This window comes from Crinia signifera, chromosome 3, assembly GCF_055691185.1.
Source record: "Crinia signifera chromosome 3, ASM5569118v1, whole genome shotgun sequence".
In the NCBI taxonomy this organism is placed as follows: domain Eukaryota; kingdom Metazoa; phylum Chordata; class Amphibia; order Anura; family Myobatrachidae; genus Crinia; species Crinia signifera.
Window position 1 is genome coordinate 169,606,026 of NC_139219.1, and position 7,257 is coordinate 169,613,282.

Consider the following 7,257-nt stretch of genomic DNA (forward strand, 5'->3'; position numbering starts at 1 on the left):
CCGGGAAGAGTGTATTCCGTCTGCTCTGTTAATGTTGATATGATATGACCAAGGAGACAATAAGTGGAAAGCGCAGGTTACGTAATGTGTCCGTAACCTGCTTACCCGTTATACCTAACTGCGTGCGAACAAAACGTAGCGCAGCGCAGCGTACAGTCTATTGTATGTTATACACCAAGAACCGATACCTTAATAAGAGATCCTTTCGCAGGACTTTGTCTCCAATTGTGCGAATATACCTTAAAGGACAGAGTCCGCAATGTAAGGACAGAGTCCTTAATGTACCTTATCGCTATTATGCGAATAACTAGACACGACCACTGAATAGAAGTAAGGAGGTTAGAACTCCGTAAAAAGATTGTATTAAAGTCCCTAATGGACAAAAGGGGGTTACAGAAATAAGAATAAACAGGTATAACAAGTGATACAATACAATAACAATGAATACTAAACAAACTCTGCTAAGGGGAAAGAATACAAATACAAGACACAATCAGCTAACAATACTTTAAGAATAAATACCGTGAAAATGCAACCGTTTACCGTGGTCATCTAGTATGTGAAAAGCAGTCCGGTCAGAGCTCACTATCGTTCAGGAATGAGCGATAGTCCGGTAGGAAGGTCCAGGGAAAGTAGTTGTGCCGAAGAGACCCTGGCTGCTCTGGGTCGCCTATCTTATAGGGTCAGAAGGGGGAGGTCAAAAGGCCATTCTCATTGGCCAGAGATCATATGTCCGGTCCACTGTGATTGGAGGTTAGACGCTGTACCTGGTCTGACCAGGTGCAGGGGAGGGAACTTTAAGAGTCCTTTGTTTGGTGGTTTCGGCGTCAGCAAGGATAAGAACCGGTTTGAGCTAGTTTCCTTTGTTAACTACTTACAACAGAAACTGTCTCTGGAATATGGATTATGTCCATAACTATCGGACAGTGTACATTGCGAAATATTCGCAATGACCGGAATACTTTGCATGATGAGCTTAGCGGAACGATACTAAACACGATACAGACAGATGTGTGCAGGGCTAACTAAGCTATGTGTGGCGTTCTAAACCTTTTAACTATATTTCCTTTCGTGTAAGTGTGTTATTATGAATTTATGTGTGATAGTATGTCTACTCTTCTGGTCCACATTGTCACACATACTCGGGTATGGAAACTTTATTTGCGCAACTCTGCGAACCAAAATGGCGGCCATACTATCACAAAATGGCGTGATTGTACCTAGACTTCCACAGTCCACCCTTTAACAGTAAATATAAAACTGTTACATTACAAAATATTTCACACGACAAAACAGAAATTCATAATCCTAACAAAGAAATTGGGATCCATGAAATAAACATATAAGGGGAGTAAACCATCTGCTCTCGGCCGATCCAGGATCATGGATAAACGATGGGCCGCATTTATCGAACAATCTACTCAGGGTCACGAAGGATAATGTACAATTTTGGGATAAAAATAAAAACAGGGGTGGTTACAACATATACACGTTCACAAATATGGCATCCTTTGGTAGGTATTGTTTGTGACAACAGACCCTTGAACTCTTTGTTGTCTCTCTTTTTGGTATGCTTTTAAGTATGATGGTATTAAACATCCGGTCCTGGGTAAGGTGTCAAGTTTATAGATTCTACCTTAACCTAAGCTGGGACGGGTAACACACTCTCAGAACTCTGTATCGTCCGTCCAATGCCTGGCAGCAGGGCGGCGGCAGTATCCTTGCTTTTGAGGATAAGAACGGATAGTGGGGGGGGGGAGACAAGAATAGGACCCACAACAATAGAGAAAACTGAGAAAGGAAAAATTTTGTTAGTGATCCTTTCAACCTGTTACCAGTGGGGTGTGTCACAGTCCCTTTTGTAGCTTGTACAGGTTGTTTGACCTTAGCTGCTCTCCAGTCCTCCCGAAATGGTGCCTCTTAGCGATTTCTTTCTTTCGCCCTCGAGTGTAAGGACCTTCTGGTTTTCAGTTCCTTTGGCAGTAGGATGAACGTACCCGAATCTCTCTCTCTGCGACTTTGTTATTGAGGTAGTGCTGGTCAACAAGATTTGGGGTGGTTTTTTTCAAAGGTCTATCAAGCAACCTGTATATGGCAAAGCAGGGGAAACAACAACAACATCTCCTGGTTCATGGTTATGATAGTTCACAACAGGTGTCAACAACGTCCTTTTGCTGCAGTTTTCCAGGTGTGGATACATCACTTGCATTTGTGGTCTAGGATCTTCTTGTGGGATTACCATAACCTGTGGCTGCCCGCCAAGCAAAGTTTCGATGGGGACAAATTTTGGTGGAGTTCTGAGAGTGATTCTACTACTACAAAAAGAGATTATGGGGTGTACCATCAGTCCCTAAAGGTTCACACATGACTTAAACCTTTTATATATATATTTGCATACTCAAGGGTGCTTCTGGGCTGCCATATCTATACACACAAACGTCAACACATACATATATATATACATAAAAAAATAATAATAAAAACTATATGCTTTTAGAGTGGACTGTGCAAAGCCAATTTTTTGTATTACCTGCAGAGGATCCTGCTGGAGGAGGGATGTGGAGATGGCTCTGTGGGAACAGCCGTTGCAGTTTCTTTCCTCCAGACAAGTAAGGCATGATTCTGTCGTCTTACCTGTCTGTGGGCACACCAGTAATTTCGGACTAATTTTTTTTCACATACCTTCCCTGTCAAGACAAGTCAGGCCATGGGCTATCTCTGTCCTGACAGTTTGGCATGTTCTCAGAGTCACTGGTTTTCCTTGTCCATCTTTCTATTCCTGTCCACATCCCTTCGGCTTCCAGACTGCTTCTCCTGCAGGGGACACAAATCTTGTATTACTATGTGAATATATACTGACATTTATAGGGGGACCACAAACATTATCCGCAGAGCGCATGGCTCACCCAGCTGCCTTGCCAGCATGTTCATTATCAAGTGACACTGAATCCTCATTGAGGATGTGGTTTTTACACTTGATAACAGCCACTCTGTCCGGCAGCTGTGTGACTGTCAGAAATCTTTTAAACTTACAACGCTTGCGCCACTGGAGTGCCAGCTACTGAAACAGAACATCTGAGGCGCCATAGGGCCTACGATCTTCTGTATTACCCCAACAAACATACTTGGAGTCGGCATGAATATTGGCTGTTTTCCTCTCAGCCCGCAGTACTACTAATGAGACTGCTGTTGCTGAGTGAGCCGTCCAATGGGTTCAGCCTCTACTATGCCTTTTCCATCTATTACGGTATAGCCAGTGTACAATTTTCCCTCTCGGTGTTGTGGAAAGAACGAAAAAAAAAAATGAATTACCTCTTCCAATGGGTTGTTACCACCCTTTGGGGGCATGCTGCAAAGGTCTGATTCAAACATGTCATGCAATCATATTCGTCTCGGCTCCCACTAAATTCCACCATTCCAGCAACCTCAGCACCACTCCACCCTTTGTGCCTTAGTGGGCACACCTGGTAAGAGTGTTGCTGGGTTTACAATACTACCCATTTTTACTGGTAACATCAATGCAGGTTCCCATTTAGTGAACTTGGCTGATGAATATTTTTCACATGTTTAGGCAGAATTTTAGGAGTGTCCAGACTATACGAGGAGCATAAACAGTTAAAACACACCCCAACACCACATTCTCAGTTTTGTTTACCAGTAGTGCTATGGCAACTACACTGTGTAGACAAATATGAAGTGCTTAAGTAATAGGGTTTAATTGTACACTGCAGTACGACATTGGTCAGGCTGGCATCACCAGGTTTCTTACGTCACTATATCTGCCGCCCCCTCAGCAGGTCTAATATTCTAAATCACATGGTCTCTTGTGTCAGTTTTACCCATGGCAAAAAGCTGTAATCAGGCCTGTTTCTCCTTCTTTATTGTCCACATCTGTCTGTGAAGACATGGGTATTGTGATTGCACCTATTTATATGTAAATGCGTTTTACAACCCTTTTCATTCTTTGTAGAAGGGGAATGCTTTGTGCATTACTTGGACTGCTTTTCACAAGATGGTGGCTGTGGTTGCCCTGGGTAACATTAGGAGTAATGCTTAAAGTTATTTGGACTTTGTTCAAGATTTACTGAAAAATATCTATATTGTGACTACTCGCTTTACAGGGTACCGCATATTCACAATGGTATTTCTCTGCTGGGGGTGCGACAGATTCTTCGAACTGTTTTTCTATGATTTGTGGGTTTCTGGAACAGAAGGGTAGGGGAAGGAGAAAAAATTGGAAAAAGAGAGAGAGATAAACTCAAAAAGGGTAGAAGATATTTATGACAGTAATGTGTACATTTATTTTCAACAGAAACATTTTTCTTTTATTTTGAGGACGCCAGGATTTAGCACTATGGGGGAATTGGCTCTCAACTATTTGGTTCTTACCCTTTTCAACTTCTGTTCAGATTCATAAGCCCTCCCTTTCTTTCTGTTTCCCAGTGTGGTTGTGACTATGGGCTGTGTCTAGGGGTATTTAGCTAAAAGTTCTCTTTTGGGAACCTTGTTATTTTACTGGGTATTTTCCCAGCTCAACCTCAGGTTTCGAATGGTGAAGCTGTACTTTGGGGCGCTATACTTTCTGTTTTTAACAGGGTTTCTATTGAAGCTATGGTTGCCATTGATCCTGTGTCCTTCCCATCTTTAGTTCAAAGGGAACTCGGTATTTGTGCTGTAGTTTTTAGCTACCTTAGATGGATTTGACTCTCTAACAGTGGAATACAACATTAGCCTCTGAGGACTGTCCAGCATATCTTGCACTTCTTGTGTAAGATTTCTAGGAGTGTCCAGAAATACCCCATCAGGGGTGTAATAGATGACACATCCCATTTTGCATAGTAAATCTCTACCCAGGAGGTTAGTCGGGCCGCTGCAGCTAACAGAAAAGAGTGTTTGGTATGCAGAGGCTCGCTTGTAACATCTGCTGGTTTCGTCAGTGGGTAATGCTGTATTTTTCCTGTTACCCCACTTGCTGCTACTAATTGCTTGACACAACCTAGACCAGGAGGGAATGTTGTTAACGGGTTAGGTACAAAAAAAAACTTTATATTTAAACTATTCCACTTACCCATATCTGAGGCTCCTCCCTAAGGTATTGAATTAGTCTAACTGGTTGTAGGATGCAGGTATGACCTGCTTCCTATTGTCTGACCTGGGTTGCCCTTAGCACAGTGTCAGTCATCAGATGGGGAGGAGGCATGTTGCGTGACCTGTCTGTCTCCTCCCATTGTCTAGGGGCTGGGTATCTCCGTGTCTCACCTTTGTGAGATTCCCATTCTCGCTTATGTGTCTTGATAACTCCTGGGGTTTCCTGACCTACAATGAGCTGAGTAGTGACCTTCCCTATTGCAGTTGTAACAGATAATTGGCTTTCTACCTGTGTCCCTGGTGTTTCGTTGGTAGGCAGCTTTGTTTGGGGCATTAGTAAGGGCTTGGATGCTAACCATCATTAGTTTGTCAGTTTGCAGTTCCCTGTGCTTCTTAATGTTGCGGTCGTGGTCCACAGCAGATTTCCGTAGGGCGTCTACTGTCATTCCACGCCAATTTGGAAAGGAAGTTTGGACTCTGGCTCTCAGGTTTTTGTTAAGCCCTTCCACCAGCACAGACACAATCAGCTCCCTCAAGTGGGGGTCGTCCTTAGGTTTAGAGACACCAGTGTATTTTGATATCGCCATCAAACCCCGGTTGAAATATTCGCTAGCTACTTCACCATCTTTCTGTGTGATGGTGAACCCTAGGGTATTTTCAACTGTCCCTGGGAAATATACACCCAATTGTATATTTATTAGGCGTATATTTTCCTGGTTGCCCTGTTCAGTTAAAATCTTATCGCCCTCCACACCACTGTCTCGAATGAACTTCTGGACATTTATGTGCGAAGGGAGGCAAGCTCTCAACATGTATCGCCAATCTTTATTGGTGGGCTCATCTGAATTTCCTCGCTCCCTTACAAATTTCTGACACTTTGCCAGATCTTTGCTGGGATCAGGGAAATTTTTGATGATTGAATGACGTTCCAATCGTGTCCATGTATTGTGCATGTTACTATCCTTTACAGGCATTACCTCATCCCCGTCTCCCCGTCCACAAGGAGGTTCCACTGTGTGCAGAGGGTGGATCTGTATCCCCCCTGCACCATTGGACAACATCTCAGGAGCAACTATCTCTGTGCTGTGTTGTGTGTACTTACCTGTGTCTCCAATCGTGTTCCTGGCATCAGCCATCTCCTCGACCAGAACGGCAACAGCAGCTTGGGCTGTCTCAGCCTCTCTCTCCTTTCCGCTAGCTTCGCAAGGGATGGCTGATGTCAGGAATCTCCCTTGTGGATCTGTATCTTGCTTATAGAGGGTAAAAACAGGGTACAAGTTAGCAATGGATACATTATTACTTATGTCTTTCTTATAAGTCATTAACCCCTTCGGCACATATGGGGGTGGGGGAGCTGATTCTATTGCGGCAACGGTTGCATTTTTATTGTGGCTGATTGTGTCCGGTACTGCCAGACCTTTGATTCCCCATTGTTCCTGTCCTTCCTTCTGCCACAATTTAAGAATATCTATATGCTTCACTCTCTCCTTACGGCTGGAGAGTAGGCATATTTTATCTTTTACTGCCGATAAGATTTCTGGATCGAAGCTACCAACACTGGGAAATTCTAACTTGCTGCCTTGTGTCATTTTTCTCCATTTATTTTGGTAAACAACTGCGAGTTCACCGTGCTTCTTGCACATAATAAAAGCAGCCGATCCTTTTGGCTGGCTTGCTTCCTCCCTAACATGCACGTTATCACAGCGTGACCCGTTATTACCCATAGTTACAGGAATAAACGTTCACAGCTTAATAGATATCGGTGGGTTATTACTTATCTGAGAGCTCCCCAAACACTCACTTCTACAGCTTCCTAGAACATCCCACAGTCAAGCAGGTGCGAAGGATACGAGGTATTATACTCAATCACCAAGCTCTCAACTAGCAGCGAACTTCTAGCCAACTTGCTTGATGCGGCACAATTTTTCCAGGGTATAACAAACTTGTTTTCCTATACCCCCAAAAATCGGATTTCTAAAGTAGCTAATCGGAAACAAGTGCGTTCCGATATATCTTCTTGTACCCTCCTAGCGGAATTAATTCCACTGAAGGGGCAGTTCCTATGTGTACGTCGGCACGTACACCCTGTCCTAACTGGACCTGTCCTATTACACTGCGCTTGGGTTGTGTCCGTCCCACACCCGTCCGCCTCAGTTCTTTTTCACACTG